Source organism: Bubalus bubalis, chromosome 4, assembly GCF_019923935.1.
Source record: "Bubalus bubalis isolate 160015118507 breed Murrah chromosome 4, NDDB_SH_1, whole genome shotgun sequence".
In the NCBI taxonomy this organism is placed as follows: Eukaryota; Metazoa; Chordata; class Mammalia; order Artiodactyla; family Bovidae; genus Bubalus; species Bubalus bubalis.
The window spans coordinates 12,598,956-12,620,137 of record NC_059160.1 but is presented as its reverse complement, the minus strand read 5'-3'; the positions used below and the strand labels follow the sequence as shown (position 1 = coordinate 12,620,137).

The 21,182-nt window shown below is 46.1% G+C and overlaps 1 protein-coding gene, 1 long non-coding RNA gene and 1 other non-coding gene across 9 annotated transcripts in view; 2 read left to right on the top strand and 1 right to left on the bottom strand.

Annotated features, from left to right (window-relative positions):
• B4GALNT3 (beta-1,4-N-acetyl-galactosaminyltransferase 3) overlaps nucleotides 1-21,182 on the top strand; it is a 96,529-nt gene that overhangs the window by 9,245 nt on the left and 66,102 nt on the right. The window lies entirely within an intron of this gene.
• LOC123333182 lies at nucleotides 8,414-13,968 on the bottom strand. 6 transcript variants are annotated; one of them, XR_006550352.1, is made up of 4 exons: nucleotides 13,849-13,960; nucleotides 13,359-13,465; nucleotides 12,128-12,216; nucleotides 8,414-8,787 (listed from the first exon to the last, which is right to left on the bottom strand). It is a non-coding gene; the product is annotated as an uncharacterized LOC123333182 (long non-coding RNA). The 6 variants fall into 6 exon arrangements; XR_006550351.1 differs by lacking the exon at nucleotides 13,849-13,960 and adding an exon at nucleotides 13,550-13,795; XR_006550353.1 differs by lacking the exon at nucleotides 13,359-13,465 and having other exon boundaries at nucleotides 13,849-13,968.
• LOC112584800 lies at nucleotides 17,416-17,551 on the top strand. The gene has a single exon (XR_003109198.2). It is a non-coding gene; the product is annotated as a small nucleolar RNA SNORA70 (small nucleolar RNA).

The following is a 21,182-nucleotide window of genomic DNA, read 5'->3' as shown; positions in this document are numbered from 1 at the left end:
TATATTGTCACCCTGCTTATTTAACATATATGCAGAGTACATCATGTGAAATGTTGGGCTGGATGAAGCACAAGCTGGAATCAAGATTGCCAAGAGAAATATCAATAACCTCAGATATGTAGATGACACCACCCTTATGGCAGAAAGTGAAGAGGAACTAAAGAGTCTCTTGATAAAAGTAAAAGAGGAGAGTGAAGAAGCTGGCTTAAAACTCAACATTCAAAAAATGAAGATCATGGCATCTGGTCTCATCACTTCATGGCAAATAGATAGGGAAACAATGGAAACAGTGACAGACTTTATTTTCTTGGGCTCCAAAATCACTACATATGTTGACTGAAGCCATGAAATTAAAAGACACTTGCTCCTTGGAAGAAAAGCTATGACCAACCATGTATTAAAAAGCAGAGACATTACTTTATTGACAAAAGTCCATCTAGTCAAAGGTATGGTTTTCCCAGTAGTCATGTATGGATGTGAGGGTTGGACCATAAAGAAAGCTGAGTGCTGAAGAATTGATGCTTCTGAACTGTGGTGTTGGAGAAGACTATTGAGAGTCTCATGGACTGCAAGGAGATCCATCCAGTCCATCCTAAAGGAAATCAACCCTGAATATTTATTGGAAGGACTGATGCTGAAGCTGAAACTCCAATACTTTGTCCATCTGAATGTGAAGAACTGACTCCTTGGAAAAGATCCTGATGCTGGGAAAGATTGAGGGCAGGAGGAGAAGGGGTCAACAGAGGATGAGATGGTTGGCATCACCAACTTGATGGACATGAGTTTGAGTGAGCTCTGGGAGTTGGTGATGGATGGGGACATGGTAATGGCATGCTGCAGTCGATGGGGTCGCAAAGAGTTGGACATGACTGATGACTGACCTGAACTGAAGTGCACAGTAGCATTATGTGTAAAAACCCCTACCTATATAGCTTAATTAAAAATACTTTATTGGTTGAATTCAGGAGGAAAAAAAAAGAAAGAAATTTTACTAGGCAAAAAGTGCTGGGACTTCTCTGGCGGTCCAGTAGTTAAGACTCCATGCTTTTACTGCATGGGACCAGATCCCTGGTCTAAGAAATAAAATCGTACATGCCATGTGACATAACCAAAAAAAAAAAAAAAAAAAATGCTAACCATCATCTGAGTCTCTAGTGAGTCATAATTTTTTTGCAATAGTAGCATCATTTAAAAAAAAGTAACATCAAAGATCACTGATCAGAGATCACCATAACAAGTAAAATAATAATGATAAAGGTTGAAATACTTCAGGAATTACCAAAATGTGACATAGAGACACAGAGGGAGCAAACGCTGTTGGAAAAATGGTGCCGACAGACTGGCTCAACACCCAACAAAGTTGCCATAAACCTTCAATTTGTAAAAAAATGCAATATCTGCAAACTGCACTAAGCAAGTTATGCCTGTATAAATGCTCAGGAAATTGAGTGAGGTGTAGTTTTCAATTCTTTTCTTTTGCAAATCTTGAATGGCTACAAAGGTGATTTATTTTAAAACGTAAGTAAAAATATTTCTGGAGTATTTACTTTTCTGGGGGGCTGCTGACTGGGATAAAAAGTATGGATAATTCTTGGGAAAACATATGGAATTTGAAGACAGGGCAGAGTTCGTATCCAAGCTTTATCCCTCACCTGTTGCAGGACTTTGGATAAAGTGTTTATTCCTTCTCAAGCCTCCGATGCTTTGTCTGGATAATGGGCTTCTGTGACCTCCCTGCAGAGCTGTTATGATTAAGTAAGACTCAGTGACCCTCACACATGTTAAGTGCCCAGTAAGACTCAACATAAGCCCAGCACGTGTCAGGAGCTCAGAGAGTGTGGGTTCCCTTCTCTTCCCCTTTGGAGTTCACAGTCTGATGGCAGTTAGGGGAAGGCTGGGTGGGAGTGTGTGGACATGGTCCTCAGCCAGCCCCTTTGCTGCCGCCCATCCAGCTTCTCAGCCCACGACACAGCCATGCCGAGAACGCTTCGCCATTGCCAGACCATGCATGTCTGCACCTGCCACCACCTCCTTCCACCAGTCTTCTTTTTTTGATGGTTGGTGCCGCCTCCCTCTTTCCATGTGCACCGATGGGGCAGGGTGGGTTAGGAGTCAAGGATTTTGTTGAGAAGGAGAGCCATCTGGGGGTTGGACCAGGGCACCAAAGCTCAGCAGTTGGGCAACATGGCCCAACTGCCTGCCCCCGAGCACGCTCAGAGGATGTCCGGGACTCGGAGGAAGCAACACTGGACTTTATCTCTGTTTTAATCCAAGCTTTGAAGCTGACTTACCACAGGTGCTTTCACAGGTCCTCTGTCTCTTGAGGGCTTCAGTTGGGTAATCTTGCGTTCAGTGAGGTGCTTGTTTCAGGGGCAGGCTTGGAACCTCTCTTGGGTCACTGGCCAGGGGGCCAGTCCATCCTTGGCCTTCAGGTCTTCAAGACTCAGTTGCCTGGTGGAGGGGTGGTTGCTGTCCCAGTGCTTCTGGCCATTTGGCCTCCAAGGTCACCCGTGATAACGTGGCCTCCACACAAGCAGTTGCTTCAGAGATTAAAGGCCTCTCTGCTGAGATCTCCTTACAAATCCTCTGATCCTCTCCTTTCCACCCTTCCTGCCAACCAGGGTCCAAATGGATGTGTGCAGGCCTGTACACATGCATGCCCCCCCCACCTGCCAGCTGGTGTCCAGATCCCTCATCACCACCTCTGAGCCAAAGATTGGCAGGGGGAGCAAGGACATGGAGGCAGTCCCGGGGAGTCAGGGTGAACTCTCAGCCCTGGGTCCTCTTTTGTTATATCAGCTGAGCAGAACACTGGGAGTACATCTCAGGTGAAGGACTTCCAGCAGCAGAAGGAGGGGAAGTTGGACAGACACAAAGCAGGGCTAGAAAATTAGAATGGGAAGTGGAGGCAGAGGCATCTACCCCATTTTTTAAATTTGATTCAGTGACTGTTTTTCATATCTGTGAGTTTTATTTGGTTCTAGTTCTGATTTGGTTTCTTTTGTAAAATTGTTCTTCTAGGGACTTCTCTGGTGGTCCAGTGGTTGAGACTTTGCCTTCCAATGCAGGGGGTACAGGTTTGATCCCTGGTAGGGAAGCTGAGATCCCACATATCTCATGTGTGATCAAAAAAAATAAAAAATAAAAAACATAAAACAGAAACAACATTGAAACAAATTCAGTAAAGACTTCAAAATACTGGAGTGGGTTGCCATTTCCTCCTCCAGGGAATCTTCCTGACCCAGGGATCAAACCCACATCTCCTACATTGCAGGCGAATTCTTTACCCACTGAGCCGGCTGGGGAGCTATATAGTACTGCTCTGTAATAGGTCTACAATATTTTTCACACAAATAATACATAAAAGGCAAGCACACAAAAAAATTTTTTTCATCTTTAATCTTACAGTACGGTACCTTGCAAAGTACAATAGTTCAGTACAACACCTGGCATACAGGGGCTGGCATCAAGTAACCAGGCACAAAGAGTTACTGACTGGAGAAGGGAGAGGAGGTGGGAGATGGTGGAGCTGAAGGACCATCAGTGACAGGAGATGGAGGGCAAGCTGCCCGACATTGATGGAATGCGCATTCATGTCTTCGAAAGTTCACAACTTGACGGCTCATATGTAGGGACTTTACTGTAATGGCTGTTTTTCCCTCATCACAAACTTGGATCCTGAAACCAGGATGAGGGGAGGATATCCTACAGACAGCCCCATGGGAATGAACCTCTGCCCCTCCCCCGCTGCACATTTTGTGCTCCGTTAGCATACTTATCAGAGGCTGCCTTGCCTCTGAGTTATTTCTGTCCATCTGTCTTCCTCCATGAGATTGAATTTCTCGAGTGCCAGACCTGGGCACTTTCCCCTGTCTCCTTTGTGCAGAGACTTTAAATCTTTTGTGGCTTGTGTACACTTGCAAGAATCTGGGAAAGGACCTGGAGACCCTCTCCCCAGAAATGTGTCTGCCCCTCATATTTTGAGTGCTATTTATGGGAGGTGCACAGGCCCCTGGCCCCTCTCCATAGATCCCTAGTTGAGAACTCTGCCTGAGTGCCTTGCCTGATACCTGTACGTGACAAGTTCTCAGACTCTGGTTGGCTGGGAGACATCCTCCCAGTTAAATCCGCCTATAAGAGAGTTGGACCATAAAGAAGGCTGAGCGCTGAAGAATTAATGCTTTCAGACTGTGGTGTGGACTCTTGAGAGTCCCTTGAACCACATGGAGGAAATCAACCCTGAATATTCATTGGAAGAACTGATGCTGAAGCTGAAGCTCCAATACTTTGGCCACCTGATGAGAAGAGGTGACTCATTGGAAAAGACCCTAATGCTGGGAAAGATTGAGGGCAAGAGGAGAAGAGGGTGGCAGAGTATGAGATGGCTGGATGGCATCACTGACTCAATGGCCATCAGTTTGAGCAAACTTCTGGAGATAACGAAGGACGGGGAGGCCTGGCATGCTGCAGTCCATGGGCCTCAAAGAGATGGACATGAGTTAGTCACTGAACAACAATAACCCTAGTTGCAGAGACACATGTCAGCGGTAGAAAGAGAGCCAGGAAGCAGCCCTGCTGCTGGGAGATGCGAGGGAGCATGTATAAACTCTGGGACTGAGCACCCGAGAGCAGTAGCTTCACTGAGTGAAGAACACAGCTGGGCCTCCTCTCCCCCTTGGACTCTTTTTTTTGGATGTGCTGGGTCTTCATTGCAGTGTGTGGGCATCTCTTGTTGTGGAGCACAGACTCTAGAGCACCTGGGCTCTCTAGTTGTGGCGCCCAAGCTTAGTTGCCCCAACGTGTAAGGGATATTAGTTCCCCGACCAGGGATCAAACCCGCATCCCCTGCATTGGAAGGCAGATGCTTAACCACTGGATTGCAGGGAAGTCCCTTCCCTTAGACTCTTGACTGCTGCTCTCTAGGCTCATGCTACCCTTCTGCCTGCCGGTCTTTCAGCCGCATCCTTTCCCTGAGCCTTCCTTGTCGTTTCGGTACCAACTGACCTCACCCTTTCTGGAATGTCCATTGAACTATCAGAAACTCACAGCTGATGCTTTTCTTTGATTCCTTTCCTTCGTCTGGCTTGGTCTTGTGAATGCTGGCTTAGGTTGTCAAAGAAGCCGGAGGTGGCTCTGAAGTGTCTGGGTACCGCAGTTGGCTTCATGCTCCCCATGAGCATGGATGGATCCAGGGACAAGGCAGGTGGTCAGGTTAGAATTCAGCCCACACAGCCTTCATCAGGCCCAGCTCTCCTCCCTGTGGACACTGCTATCCCTCTGCCTTCTGAAGTTGCTGTGGTGTCCTGCATGCCCCCTGCCACTGTCTTTACTTCTCCTCCCTCCCTTCCTCCCTCCCTCCTTCCCGTCCTTCCTTCCTTCTGATTAAGAGCAAGTCTCTGATGTCAGACTACCCAAGTTTAAATCCACGAGCAGATGACTGAGCCTCAATGTGCCCAATTCCTAATCTATAAAATGGGAATATTAAGAGTAGTACCCACATCATTGGGTTTTGTTGTGACAATTAAGAGAAATAACACATATAAAGTACTAAGAACAGTTCCTGATACATAACACTTATTAAATGTTAGCTGCTATTGTTTTTGTCACTTGATCAGCTTGTAAAGCCCCTTTGCCTCTCTTTTGATTGGTTTTGGGTGCATTCTCTCACATATCATAAAGAGTCCTAGGATAGGAATGGACCTCAGAGATTTTTCAGTTCTGAAATGGAAAATGTTCGGGGTCAGTGGCACACATCTCCAGTAGAACATGAAATTCTTTTCCTGAGCCCAGATGCAGACTCAGAATCTTTCTCAACACAGCTCGCCAGACTGTCACTGCAAGCTGATTGGAGTTGCTTCTTAGTGTAATGTTTGCCCAGCCTTACTGATTTTACCAGGGCTTCCCAGGTGACTCAGTGGTAAGGAGCCAATGCAGGAGATGTGGGCTCGATCCCTGGGTCGGGAAGATCCCTTGGAGAAGGAAATAATAACCCACGCCAGTATTCTTGCTGGGAAATCCCACAGACAGAAGAGCCTGGATGGCTACAGTCCATGGAGTCACAAAGAGTAGAACGCGACTGAGCAACTGAACAGCTGATTTTCTAGTGAAGGATTTAAGACTGAGAGTGTTTACAGCCCAAGGACCAGTGCTGGGTCCAGAACTCCTGGTGCTCACCCAATGCTCTCACCATCCTTTTTGTTTGCTGAAAATCTTCCTTTTATTTTAAAAATAATTTATTTATTTACTTATTATTTTTGGCTGGGTTGGGTCTTCGTTGCTTTGCATGTGCTTTCTCTAGCTGTGGCGATCATGGGCTCAGTAGTTGTGGTGCATGGGCTTCATTGCTCCACCATACGTGGGGTCTTCCCAGTCCTGGGGTCGAACCCATGTCCCCGTGTTGGCAGACAGATTCTTAACCACTGGGCCACCAGGGAAGTCAAGTAACTTCCTTTTAACATCTGGGGTTCATGCGGTCCTTTTTCCCCCCGATGTGCACCAAGTATATATATATATATATATATATATATATATATATATATAAAATTGGTTCTCAGATCTGTTTATCTTTTCTTGCTAATCAACTTGCTTTGAAGTTATTGCTGGGGGTGGTCATGTGCCCAACTCAGAGGCTGTTGTGGGTGATCTGTGGCTTTTCTGAACTTTATCCAGTGATGCTGTATGTCGATACTCTACTGTTACCTGAAAGTCAGCTGCCAGGAAGTTCCTGTTGATGGTGAATTCTCATATTGCAAAGGACGGTCAAGACATGATGTGACATTCCTCATCCAGTAGGTCCCTTTGTCCCCTGCACCCTCCCGTTCTCAGAACAGAGCCCATTCGGTTAAAGAAGCAGAGTTTTAAAAACAAAAAGGAGCAAGTGGAATTATGATTTCCTATCTCACCTCCTTGAGTTGAGGAGGGACGGGAATAGGAATACATAGATGAAGCTGATTTTTAACATTTTGTTTAGTTATTTATGTTTGGCTGTGCTGGGTCTTCGTTGCTGTGCGGGCTTCTCTCTACTCTCTAGCTGTAGTGCACGGGTTTGTTGTTGCAGTGGCGTCTCTTGCTGCAAAGCACAGGCCTAAGGCAACTGGGCTTCGGTAGTTGCAACTCCTGGCTTCTGGAGCACAGACTCAGTATCGTGGCACAAGGCCTTAGCTGCTCTGCAGCATGTGGGATCTTCCCGGATCAGGGGTTGAACCCATGTCTCCTGCATTTGCAGGTGGATTCCTTACCACTGAGGTATCAGGGAAGCCCAAATCAGAAGAAACTGGAGCCCTTGAATCATGAAAGTCTTTGGTAGGAAAGTATGTAACAAGTTTTAAAAAAGATGTTACTTCTTTCTTTTCTGTAGAAAGATCCTAGCTGATGCGGGCTGATATTTTCATAATCCTAATTTTAGGATTATAGATCTGGCAATTCTTTGTGATGTTAAAAGATGAAATGGATGACAAATTGAAGAAAACATTGCAGATAGGTAGCAATAAGTGGGGTCAAACACCTTTGAAAGAGTTCAGAGAGGAGATAGAAAAAATAATACTCAAGCTTGATTTAGTATGTTGAATAAGAATTCAACTTTATTCTGATGTGTGAAAATTGAGGAGATATTTTCAAAGGGGACATTTTACAATAGTGAAGCTTTAATTATATACTTAGGAAATACTACCAATTGGAAGTTGATATTTACCAATTTGAGGAAAAGAAATGGGCACACTGCCCACAGTGCTTGTTGATATAAAAGTTAGTGGGGGGTTTGATTTCTGGGAAATGAAAATATAGTGTCATATTTTTAGGGAAACAACCGTAAAATTCTTTTGGCACCCCTTACAGACCCAAAGTCATTTTCTGTTAGTTTAACAAGATAAACATATATTGTACATAACTTGGTTTGCTTCAGTGATTATGCTTGGTATATTTAGACATTGGAAAGCTTGAAAGGCAGGGAAAAAACCCCTAAAGTTGTTTCTTCTAAAACCAAGAAAAAAAAATCTCCCAAAAAAGGTTATTTTTTTTTATACATTTCTTCTCCTTTATGTTTCTGAGAAGGTCTGGAAAGTTCTAGAGTGGTGAACACTTTCCCTAACTGGCAGGGCACTCATGAATGGGTCACATGGGGGATGCAGTGGCCGCCCCACAGAACAATGGCCCTTGTTTCACTGGGTACCTTCCTCCGGGAGCTTGGAGCTGCTCCGGCCGCAGGCTAACTTTAGGACCAGAGGCTGCCCCTTCTCTTGAATGAAGATCGGTCCTTCCCACCTGTTGGGGAAGGTGTCCTCGGCTGCAGCCTGTGGGTGGGGGCCAGGTGGCGGGACATTTGCTTGCTGGGCCCTGGAGTTAACAGGGAAGACGGCGTCTCCTTTATTAGAGAAGAAGGGAGGAAGAGGTGCCTGGCACAGAGACCCACGAGGCCTGTGAAGGGTTCTGACTCTCAGAACAGGTGAGAGGTGTGGATGGGTCAGGAGTCTATGGTTCAGACTTTCTCCAGGGGTAGCTAAGCTTCTGCTCGGGATCTTTGGCTGTGCCTTAAGGGTGTCACCATCCTTTCCTGCCCAGACCTGTTCCCTCCACCAGCTGATGGATGCTTCCTGAACTGCCAGAGCTGGGGGCGGGGGGAGCAGGACATGGAATCTGGTCTTCAGGAAAAGGGGCTGCAACTGTGGCGGGGCAGGCATCATACTGCTAAGGAGAAGGTGAGCAGGGGTGTCAGGTGCAGAAGGGAGGCCTCACGTGCTTGGCCAAGGAGCGGGAGGTCACTGCTGAGTGGGATGATCGATTGGGTGTGTCCTAGCGGAAGAAGGAAAGGAGAAGCCGTGTTATAGAACCAGAGTGTCTGGGCTGGACAAGGACCTGGGGAGCGGGACCCTGGGCTGGAGTCAGGGGACCTGGGTTCCAGCCTCAGTTCTGAGATGAACTGGCTCTGTGATGTTGAGCGAGTCGGTTCCACCCTGGGCCTCAGTTTCCTGTTTTGCAAGTAGGGCAGACTCGGCTCTTTGGTCCACGAGATGCCCTCTTGCTCTGGCATTGTTCCCAAAGGATGCGGTGTTTGCACCAGCACTGGGGATTCCGCACTGGAAGTGGCTGGAGAAAGACTGGGGAGCTGGAAGGGGCCTGGACTCAGATCCATCTCCACTCCCTTCCCAGCCCTGTGATCCTGCCTTCCCAGGCAGGCAAGGCTGGGAGCGCGCTGGGTCCTGCTCCCTCTCTGGAGACAGTGGCCGTCCCCTGCCTCCCCTCCTGCATTCTCTCCCACTTCCCCGGGTAGGGGTGATGAGGAAGGGGTGAGGCTGGGTGAGCCCTGGGCAATGATGCTTTAGGAGGTGGTCTTGGAAGCCCCTGGCTGGAGAGGTTCTGTGACCCTGAGGGCCTTTCACAGGCCCTGGTGACCGCGGGCATCTCTCTCGTGGCCCACCTCCTGCTCTGCACTGCTGGCCGGGCCCCACCTCAGAGCCTCACCCTGCCATTCTCCGCCTTGGCCCAGCCCTCACTAAGTGCCTCTGTGTGCTCCGCCCGGGGAGGCAGGCCTGCTGCCCGGGATCTGCCGCTTGTTTTGGCCAATCCAGCCACAGGCTCCCCGACCAGACCGTCAGAAGCCGGGGACCTGGGGTGGGGGTCTCGGGGTCTCTGGCTTGGGCTCTGCCTTGAGAGGTACCCTTTCCCAAGAAGGGGGTGGGTACTTCTGGACTCCCCCTCCCAGGGTCCAGGCTTAGATCAGCAGACACAGTGAACATCCCATCCCTGAGGGTTCTGTGTGATGGGAACAGTGTCCCCGACCCCACAGGACTGTGCTGGTCAGTTGAGGCCCTGGCACGTTTATCAGGAAAGCGTGTGTTCCTCTCCTTGTGGGCCTCCAGTGCAAGTCAGGGTGGACGCAGTGGTGCCCACGAGGAGAGGCCGAGGTTGCACACATTTGCTCAGCCGGGTGGGGGATGGGGGTGCCCACTGGGGATGAGGACCCTGCCCTGGGCTGTCGCCCCACCCCCCTCGCTGTCCCCGTGATTACCTCACCACAGGATCCGCCTGCCAGAGCAAGCTCAGAGCCGCCTGGGTGGAGAGCAGGAGGCTAATTTTAGACCTGGAGACTCCCTGCCAACAGCTGCGGCCGCCGGCCCGCGGGGAGCCCTGGACACGGCCCTCCAGGTCTGCTCTCTCAGCAGCAGGGACCACTGGAGCAGGGACAAGAGTTCCTCTGCACAGGGGTAGGATCTGAAACCATGGCCTTCTCCAAGTCTTCCTTTCTCCTCCTTGCCTTCAGATAGCTCAGTCCCTGGGACGTCCCTGGTGGTCCAGTGGCTGAGACTCGGTGCTTCCACTGTTGGGGGCTGGGGTTCAATTCTGGATCAGGGAGCTAGATCCCAAACGCTGCAACTAAAGATCTCATAGGCCTGGAGGAAGATCAAAGATCCCTCGTGCCTCAAGTAAGACTCAGCGCAGCTGAATACTTTTTTTTTGCGATGAAATGGAGGATCATTCAGTCCTCCATCTCTTTCTAGGTCACTCTGTACCCCAGAACCTACTGATGGGCACCTGTATTGTGGGCCAGTGGGCCTCTGAGTGGGGCATAATGGGGCAACGTGGAGAAGAGAGAGAACCCCCAAACTGTCCTGATCTTGGGCTAAGTCTAGCCTCCCTCTCGCCACCAACCTAATAGTCTACTATTGTGCTTCTCAATCTTTTTCCTATGAAAGTGTTAGTCACTCAGTCATTTCTGACTCTTTGTGACCCCATGGACTGTAGCCCACCAGGCTTCTCTGTCCATGGAATTCTCCAGGCAAGAATACTGGAGTGCGTTGCCATTCCATTCTCCGTTTTTCTTTTCCTATGGGCTCATATCAAAAATGATGGGAAAATGTATTTGCATTACATGTGGGATAAAGAGAGAAGCATATTTGTGGTTGAGCTCCTGCTGCCCCAGGAACCCAAGGGGTTGACACTAGGCAGGCACCTGTGTCACCCACGCGAAGTCCACTAGCGGCCAGGACACAGGGGTTGGAAGCTGTGAGGTCATCTCCAGCTTGTTCAGTCCCAGCCCTGGGAGACAGCTGCTGGGTTCACTGATGACTTAGGCTGGAAGGGAGGCCAAGGAGCAAGGAAACTGTGGACTAGAGAAGCTTGCCCAAGGTTAAACAGACGAAAATTTGTTTACTTACTTTTGGCCATGCTGTGTGGCATGCAGGATCTTAGTTCCCCAACCAGGGATCAAACCCAGGCCCCTTGTAGTGGGAGCCCATTGTCTTAACCACTGGACCACCAGGAAAGTACCCAGATGAGAATTTTAAAAGCCAGTTTTGGTTCTAGTTCTGCTAGGACATTCCTTCATTTATCCAATATTTATAGAATAAGGTTCAACATTCTGGGGATACAAAGATGAAAAATAGTTGCTGGGACACAATCTATTTTGCTTTAAAGAAAATCAAGGGAAAAACAACAGCAACAAAAAGATAACTGTTTTTTCCACCATCATGTTGGCAAAACTTAAAGATTTTGACCTTCAAAGTGAAAATCAAGGAAACCTGCAGGAAGGTGGTTATTTTGTGGGGGGGGAGATGAACAGAGGCACAAAGTGCTTCACAGGAATTGATTTTGTCTATTTCTTTGGTAGAATGATGGACACATGGGTGTTAACTCTTTAAACCATTTCTGAAAGTGAAAGTTGCTCAGTCCTGTCCAACTCTTTGTGACCCTATGAACTACACACTCCATTGAATTCTCCAGGCCTGAATACTGGAGTGGGTAGACTTTCCCTTCTCCAGCAGATCTTCCCGAGCCAGGAATCCAACAGAAAAGAGGTCTCCTGTGTTACAGGTGGATTCTTTACCAACTGAGCTATCAGGGAAGCCCCTGATCTCTATCCCTTTATATGTATGATATGATTCTTACAAAAAATTGAAACAATACAGGGAGTTTAGATAAATGTTTAGAGAGTTAGGTAAGGAGGAGAGAGACAGGTAAATGTTATCACCCAGCAGGTGAGGAGTGCCTGTGCCGAGCTGTTGTAATAAGAGCCCACTGTGTGTATGTTGCACCAAGCTCATTCAGTGTTCACAATTGCTGAGTACGGGATGGGAGCCTTTATACAGATTCCACTTTATGGGTGAGAAAACTGAAGTTCACAGAGGTTACTTACCTTGTTCAGGGCTCCATGGCCAATCCTCTTCGCAGTCAAGTTTGAGTGCAGATATCCTAGCCATTCCTTGGGTTGATTTCTTAGTTGGCCTGTGGGGTTGGGTGGAGATTGGAAAGATGGATAATCTCAATCTCTCTAAAGTCGGTTGCTGGGTGCTCCTTCTTGTGCAAATAATTTGACTATAAAAGCACTGTATCAGGGTAAAGCTGACATTTATTGAGAACTAAAGCTGTGCCAGCTGCTTCTCTAGCGGTACCTCCTCTGATCTTCCGGCTCCCCTCTCCCTGCCCCTTCCCCCACCCAGAGCAACACATGATTCCTATTTTACCAAGCAGTCTGCTTGGCGGCTCAGACGGTAAAGAATCTGCCTGCAATGAGGGAGACGTGGGTTTGATCCCTGGGTCAGGAAGATCCCCTGGAAAAGGGCATGGCAATCCACTCCAGTATTCTTGCCTGGAGAATCCTATGGACAGAGGAGCCTGGCAGGATACAGTTTATAGGGTCCCAAAGAGTCAGACAGGACTAAGCGATTACACTTTCACTTTTTTTCTGCCTCCTTCTCATCATTCCTCTTAAATCTCTCTTCTCCCTGCCTTCTCTAGGGGGAGCAGCTTCAATTTTGCTGTGACATCCATTCTGGAGCTGAGTTACTGGGGATCTGAAGCTCTGTCATTAGCCCACCCCCTAAGCTAGCACTGCTGCATTTTGGCTTACGCCAACTTCCATGGTTATCTGTGGGGAGGGACCGTCACCCTCAGCTGAGAAGGTGGAGCTTTCGAAGTCCTCAGTCTATCCCAGTGGGTCTCAATCTGGCTGCACAGTTGAATCACCTGGGAGCCTGAAGCACTGAAGTGAGGCCTTGACCTCACCTCAAGTCAATCAGCTTGGGAAGGCGTGGGGCCTGAGCATCAGCTTTCCAGGTGAGTCTAAAGAGCAGCCAAGGTAGACCACTTAAGGTCTGCACTTCCTCTCCAGATGCAAAGAGCTAAGAAATAAGGGGCAGTGATGAAGGAAGGGAGAACACAGCTGAGCAATGACCAGGCTACCCCTGGGTCCCAGACTGGTCCAGAATTAGGCCAGAGAGGACTGGAAATGGGACAAGGACAGGGAAGGAAGGAAGGAGTCCATGAGCAGGAAAGAAAAGAGAAAATGAAAAACAAAAAAATAATAATTTGGTGATTGAGGATGCTAGGTTGCCTCCTGTAATGACCTTGTACTTGTGCAGCACTACCTGTTCTGTGAGTTCAGGTCCAGCCAGTGAACTTTTGATGATGCAGTGTGTGAGAGCTTCAGGAGGCACAGAGAAGGGTGAACCCCGCCCTGTTGGTGTCCCAGGACCTATGTTTTTGCACAGACAGACACATACATCAGAAATAGTGCATGCCCTTGACTTGTTCTCCCCAGCACCCAGAAACCCCTCACCTTGGGCAAAGCTTATTACTCGTGTTTACAGTCTGTCACGTGAGGGCAGGGACCCTGTGCATTTTGTGTCTCAGTCACCATTCCATTATTGCCCACAACCCAGCATTATGCCTTGTCCGAAGAAAGCCCTCAACTGATTTCATGTTTGTTTAATTGAACTTGATTGTTTAAAACAACTAGAGCAAGGTGAGGGCCAAGGGCATCTGGAGCATGATTATGCGCTGAAGTGTCTGGTACCAGTAATTCTAGCTGGGGGAGGAAGGCTTCATGGTGGAGGTGGGATTTGAAATGGGACTTACCTGAGACAGAGAACTTAGATTAAGGGAGATGAGCGAAGATGAAGACAGAGGGTCAGCCCAGGCTGTTCATTGCGCCCTGATAGGAGAGGAGGTGACTGCATTCCCCAGAGAAGGTGAGCAGGAAAAGGAAAGAAGTTCTTACAATCCAAAGGCAGCTAAAGTCGAGAGGTGGGGAGGCAGGAGTCAGCTGTAGGAAATTGGTACAAACTTAATACACATGTGAAGGACTGATGAACTGTTTGATTTTTTTTTTTTGACCACACCACATGGTATGTGGGGTCTTAGTTCCCTAACCAGGGATTAAACCTGTGCTCCCTGCATTTGAAGTGTGGAGTCTTAACCACTGGACTACCAGGGAAGTCCCTGTTGAGTTTTTTTTTTGTCTGTCTCTTTTTCAATATTTATTTATTCGGCTTCACTGGGTCTTAGATGTAGCATGAGGAATCTTTGATCATTATTGAGCCAGGCAGGATTTTTTAGTTCAAGCGTGTGGGATCTAGTTTCCTGACCAGAGATCAAACCCGGGCCCCGCCTGCATTGAGAATGCAGAGTCTTAGCCACTGGACCACCGGGGAAGTGCCAGGGTTGATGAATTGACCATGTAAGTAAATTTTCTGTGTTCACTTTTAGCCTGATTCTATAACATTAGGGATCAGCAAATTGGTACTCCTGTGGTGGGGTTGTGCTCACAGATGTTCCATCCAAGAACAGAGAATATGAAGAAACTAAGCTCCAGAAATAAGTGAATAACCTCAGAAGTGGTAGTCCCGAGCCCTCAGTTGGCAACGGATGACAGAGCGTAACCGAGTGTGGTTCTCAGGCCTAGCTGCATACTAAACGATCCAGGAAGCTGAATAATCCAGGCAAAGGGGTGAAAGTTACACAGGCGTATGTACGTTTGTCAGCACTTACGCAACTGTTTACTTACAATGGGTACATTTTATTATATATAAATTATACATAAATATAGTTAATTAAAAAACAAAACATAGCGGAGCAGAAACCTCCATGGGAACCAGTGCCAGTGTAGGGAAACCTAACCTGTAATCGACAAATTGCTGGAGGCTCAGTGTGGACAAGTCTGAGAGCTGAAAACTTCAGGTGGGAGAGGTAATGCATCACATAGTGATTACGGTCAATAATACCGAGTCATAAACTTCAGAGTTGCTAAGAGACTAGATCATAATTGTTCCCGCCACAAAAAAAAAAAAAGGAATGATAATTATGTGACATGATACAGCTGTTAGTGAACGCCACGGTGATAATCACATTGCAACATATAAATGTATCAAATCAACATAAAGTACACTTAAATTATGACAATTGAAAGTTGGTAAGAGAAAGCAAAAACACATCCTAAACTTCAGGGGTGCCCAGTCACTGGAGGTGGAACTTACGCTTCTGGGAGTTTTTTACTTCCTGGAGCTCTACCAGGTCCTCACTCATCTGCAATGGATAGTGAAAGTGAAAGTCGCTCAGTCGTGTCCGATTCTTTGCGACGCCGTGGACTATACAGTCCTTGGAATTCTCCAGGCCAGAATACTGGAGTGGGTAGCCTTTCCCTTCTCCAGGGAATCTTCCCAGCCCAGGTGTCCCGCATTGCAGGTGGATTCTTTACCAGTTGAGCCTCAGGGGAAACCCAAGAATACTGGAGTGGGTAGCCTATCCCTTCTCCAGCAGATCTTTCCCACCCAGGAATCGAACCAGGGTCTCCTGCATTGCAGGTGGATTCTTTACCAACTGAGCTATCAGGGAAGCCCCTACAATGAATACTGGAGGAAAATGCTTCCGGCAGGAGAAAGGGAAAGGACCACTTTGAAATGTGCCAGAGACTTCTGTTCTTCTCAACAAGGTCTGCTCTGAGGAGAAGCTGTCTTCCCAGGGCCTGGCCTACCTGGGGGAAGGGACGTGCCAACTCCAGGCCACTCTAGCTATGCTATTCCACCTACGGGTGGGGAGTGAGAACCGAGAAGCACCAGTGAAGGGCATGGTCCACCAGCTCACCAAAAAATTGAGACCTGATAGCAGGATCATGCAACCCTTCCCTACCCCAAACCTTACTCTCACATCACTAAAGGTCTGTTGACTGCAATGTATCCTGTCTACCTAGTATATCTTGTCTACCTTTCAGTAAAAGTTTACAAGGCATTCTGAAAGGCAAAAACACAGTTTGAGGATACTAAGCATCAGAACCAGAATCAGATATGGTAGAAATGTTGGAATTATCAGATTATTAATTTAGAAACCTACAATTAATATGTTAAGAGCTTTATGGGAAAAGTAGACAACATGCAAAACCAGATGATGTAAAGAGAAAGATGGAAATTCTAAGAGAGAATGAAAAAGAAATGCTGGAGATCAAAGCCACTGTAACAGACATGAAGGATGCCTTTGATGGGCTCATTAGTAGACTCGACATGCTGAGGAAAGAGCTTTGAGCTTGAGGATATGAGGCTAGAAACTTCCAAAACTGAAAAATAAAGAGAAAAAAGACTGAGGAAAAAATTCCCAAAACAGAACAGGACAGACTATCCAAGAACTGTGGGACAAGTACAAAAGTATGATGGGTGTAATGGAATACCAGAGGAGAAGATAGAAAGGGACAGAAGAAATGTTTGAAGCCATAATGACTGAGAATTTTCCCCGATTAATGTCAGACATCAAAGTACAGATCCAGGAAGCTCAGAGAACACCGAGCAGGATAAATCCCCTCCCCACATCATATTCAAACTTCAGAAAGTCAAAGAGAGAAACATTCTGAAAGAAGATGGGGGGTGGCGCCTCACTTATAAAGGAGCAGAGGTAAGAATTGCATCTGACATCTCAGAAACCATGCAAGCAAGCAAGAAGAGAGTTCATTGAAGTGTCTGAAGTGTTAAAGGGAAAAAACAAAAGCAAAGCACCAACTTAGAATTCTGTACCCTGTGAAATTATCCTTCACAAGTGAAAGAGAAATACTTTCTCAAACAAAAATTGAAGGAATTTATTGCCAGTATTCCTACCTTGCAAGAAATGTTCAAAAGTTCTTCAGACAGAAGGAAAACTATATAGGTGAGAAACTCAAATCTATATAAATGAAGAGCATTGGAGAATGAATACATAAAAGTAAAGTAAAATAAAAGCTTTTATGATTCACAGATAACTTGTTCAAAATAATAATAGCAACAATGTATTTGACTGTGAATGCTTATGTATGTTTTAAACATCAGTGGTCTAAATACACCAGTTAAAAGATGGAGATTGTCACATGGATTCAAAAACAAGACCCAACTACAGGAAACCAACTTTGAATGTAAAGATATATAGATTAAAAGTAAAAGAATGGAGAAAGATGTACTATGCTAACATACTCAAAAGGAAGCAGGAGTAGCTGTATTAACTTCAGACAGAGAAGAAATTTCAGAGCAAACAAAGTTATCAGGGATAAAGAGGGGAATTATATATTAATACAACAGGAAGACATAACAATCCTTAATGTTAACAACAGCGTATTACACATTCTCCTTAAACTTACAGCGAACATTCAGCAAAATCACTTTCTGGGTCATAAAGCACACTTTAACAAATTTAAAAGAATAGAAACCCTGACTGTGCTCTTTTCCCCATGGGGGCCCAGTGTGCAATGGCTGCAGATAGCAGTCTCCCTGGTAGTGTACGCAACTGTTGCCTGTACAGGTTGCCCTAAGGGACCTTGGAGACAGCTCTTCCTAGTGGGCATTCATGACTGGCCTTCTGTTTCCCATTCTAGACTCCAGACAGGTATGCGCGGTGCCTTTGGAAAGCCCCAGGGCACAGTGGCCAGGGTCCACATTGGCCAGGTCATAATGTCCATCCGCACCAAGGTGCAGAACAAGGAACATGTGATTGAAGCTCTCTGCAGGGCCAAGTTCAAGTTCCCTGGCCGCCAGAAGATCCACATCTCTAAGAAGTGAGGATTTACGAGTTCAACGCAGATGAATTTGAGAACATGGTGGCAGAAAAGCGACTCATCCCACACGGCTGTGGGGTCAAATACATCCCTAATCGTGGTCCCCTGGACAAATGGCAGGTCCTGCACTCATGAGTATCAATGCTGTCCCCTCCTTAATCATGCTCACCAATAAATGCTATTTCCTGTCAAAAAAAAAAAAGAATAGAAACCATACAGTGTATGCTTTTGGACCACAAAAGGCAATGGCACCCCACTCCAGTACTCTTGCCTAGAAAATCCCATGGACGGAGGAGCCTGGTAGGCTGCAGTCCATGGGGTCGCTAGGAGTCGGACATGACTGAGCGACTTCACTTTCACTTTTCACTTTCATGCATTGGAGAAGGAAATGGCAACCCACTCCAGTGTTCTTGCCTGGAGAATCCCAGGGATGGGGGAGCCTGGTGAGCTGCCATCTATGGGGTCGCACAGAGTTGGACACGACTGAAGCGACTTAGCAGGAGCAGCAGAAGCAGACTTAAACTAGAAATTAATAACAAAAAGATTGCTGGAAAGCCTCAAATACTTTAATACTTTAAAATATTTTAAAGTAATATTTTAAATAATACTTTAAAATATTTAATACTTTAAACAACATACTTCTAAAGAGTCAAAAAAGAAATTTCAAAAGTATTTTGCACTAATGAAAGTGAAAATACAGCTTATTATAATTTGTGGGATACATTGAAAGCAGTGCTTAGAGAATTTATAGCATTGTTGAAATGTATGTATTAAAAAGGGCTTCCCAGATCTGCCTGCCAGTGCATAAGACTTGGGTTTGATCCTGGATTGGGAAGATCCCCTGGAGAAGGAACTGGCAACCCACTCCAGTATTCTTGCCTAGGAAATCCCAGGGAAAGAGTAGCCTGGAGGGCTGCAGTCCATGGGGTCTTAAAAAGTCAGACACAACTGAGCACACACACACATACATATTAGAAAAGAAAAAAGATCTAAAACCAATAATCTAAGCTTCCACCTTTAGTCAGTCAGTCAGTTCAGTTGCTCAGTTGCGTCCGACTCTTTGCGACCCCATGAATCACAGCACGCCAGGCCTCCCTGTCCATCACCAACTACCGGAGTCCACCCAAACTCATGTCCATCGAGTCGGTGATGCCATCCAGCCATCTCATCCTCTGTTGTCCCCTTCTCCTCCTGCCCCCAATCCCTCCCAGCATCAGGGTCTTTTTCAATGAGTCAACTCTTCGCATCAGGTGGCCAAAGTATTGGAGGTTCAGCGTCAACATCAGTCTCTCCAATGAACACCCAGGACCGATCTCCTTTAGGATGGACTGGTTGGATCTTCTTTCAGTCCAAGGGACTCTCAAGAGTCTTCTCCAACACCACAGTTCAAAAGCATCAATTCTTCGGTGCTCAGCTTTCTTCACCATCCAACTCTCACATCCATACATTACCACTGGAAAAACCATAGCCTTGACTAGATAGACCTTTGTTGGCAAAGTAATGTCTCTGCTTTTCAATATGCTATCTAGGTTGGTCATAACTTTCCTTCCAAGGAGTAAGTGTCTTTTAATTTCATGGCTGCAATCACCATCTGCAGTGATTTTGGAGCCCCCAAAAATAAAGTCTGACAATGTTTCCACTATTTCCCCATCTATTTCCCATGAAGTGATGGGACCAGATGCTACTAGAAAAAGAAGAGCAAACTAAATCCAAAGTAAGCAAGAAAAGAAATTTTTAAAATTACATCAGAATTATAAGTAAAATTGAAAATAGGAAATCAGTAGAGAAAATCACCGGAAACAAAAGCTGGTGGTTTTTTGAAAGATCAATAAAGTTGACAAGCCTCTAGCCAAATCACTAAGAAAAACAGAGAGAAGACACAAATTACTAGTATCAGAAATGAAAGAGGGGGCATTACTATAGATTCCATGGGACATTAAGAGGATAATAAAGGAATATTTTGAACAACTCTCTGCCTATAAATTTGATAACATGGGGGAACTAGACCAATCCCTTGAGAGATCCAGTCTGCTAAACTAGGAAGAAACAGACAATCTGAATAGGTATATATCTATTCAAGGAATTCAGTCAATAATTAACCTTCCAAAACAGAAAGCACAATACTCAGATGGCTTACTGGTGAATTCTAACTAGACATTAAATGAAGAAAGTATACCAGTTCTGTCAACAGTCTCTTTCAGAAGATAGAAGTGGAGGGAACACAATTGACCCTTGAACAATGCAGGGGTTAACTGGTGTATAATTTACAGTTGGCCCTTGTATCTGTGGTTCCTGTGTATCCATGGATGCATCCATGGATGCAACCAATCAGTGATCATGTGGTACTGTAGTATTTACTACTGAAAAATATCTATGTATAAGTGGACCCACACAGCTCAAGCTAGTATTGTTCAAGGGTCAACTTTACTTAAAATTCATTCTATGAGCCCAGCATTTCCCTACTACTAAAACAGGGCAGAGGGGCGGATTATAAGAAAAGGAAACTGCAGACCATTATCTCTCATGATCAAATGCAAAAATCTTTAACAAAATATTAGCAAACAAATCTACAATGTATGAAAATAATTATACACCTGTTCAAGTGTAGCTCAGACGATAAAGCATCTGCCTACCCTGCGGGAGACCTGGGTTCAATCCCTGGGTCAGGAAGATCCTCTGGAGAAGGAAATGGCAACCCACTCCAGGATTCGTGCCTGGAAAATCCCATGGATAGAGGAGCCCAGTAGGCTACAGTCCATGGGGTCGCAAAGAGTCGGACACAACTAAGCAACTTTGCTTCAGTCAAGTGGAATTTATCCTAGATATGCAAAGCTGGTTGAGTATTCAAAAGTCCATTAATGGGAGATTCCCCTGGTGGTCCAGGGGTTAAGAATCCAACTTGCAATGCAGGGGACACAAGTTCAATCTCTGATCGGGGAACTAAGATCCCACATACTGTGGGGCTGCTGAACCCGCAAGCTGCAAATGGCTGCAACAGCTGAGCCACCACGAAAGATCCCACGTGACCCAGCAAAGATCCTGTGTGCTGCAATTAAGAACCAACATAGCCAAATAAAATTTTAAAAAATCAATGTTATCCACCACATCAACAGGCTGAAGAAGAAAAATCACATGATCGTATGAATACACACAGAAAAAGCATTTGACAAAATCCAGCATGTATTCATGATAAAAAGTCTCAGGAGTAGAGATGAACTTTGTGAGCTTGATAAAGAACATCGACAAAACACATGCAGCTGATATTGTACTTAATAGCGAGAAGGTCGATGAATCTCACCTTGGATATAACAGTGATTTTCAGTGCGACCTCAAAGGCACAATCCCTGGAAGAAATAATTAATACACTAGACTTCGTCAGCTGGTAAATAATCTGCCTGCAATGCAG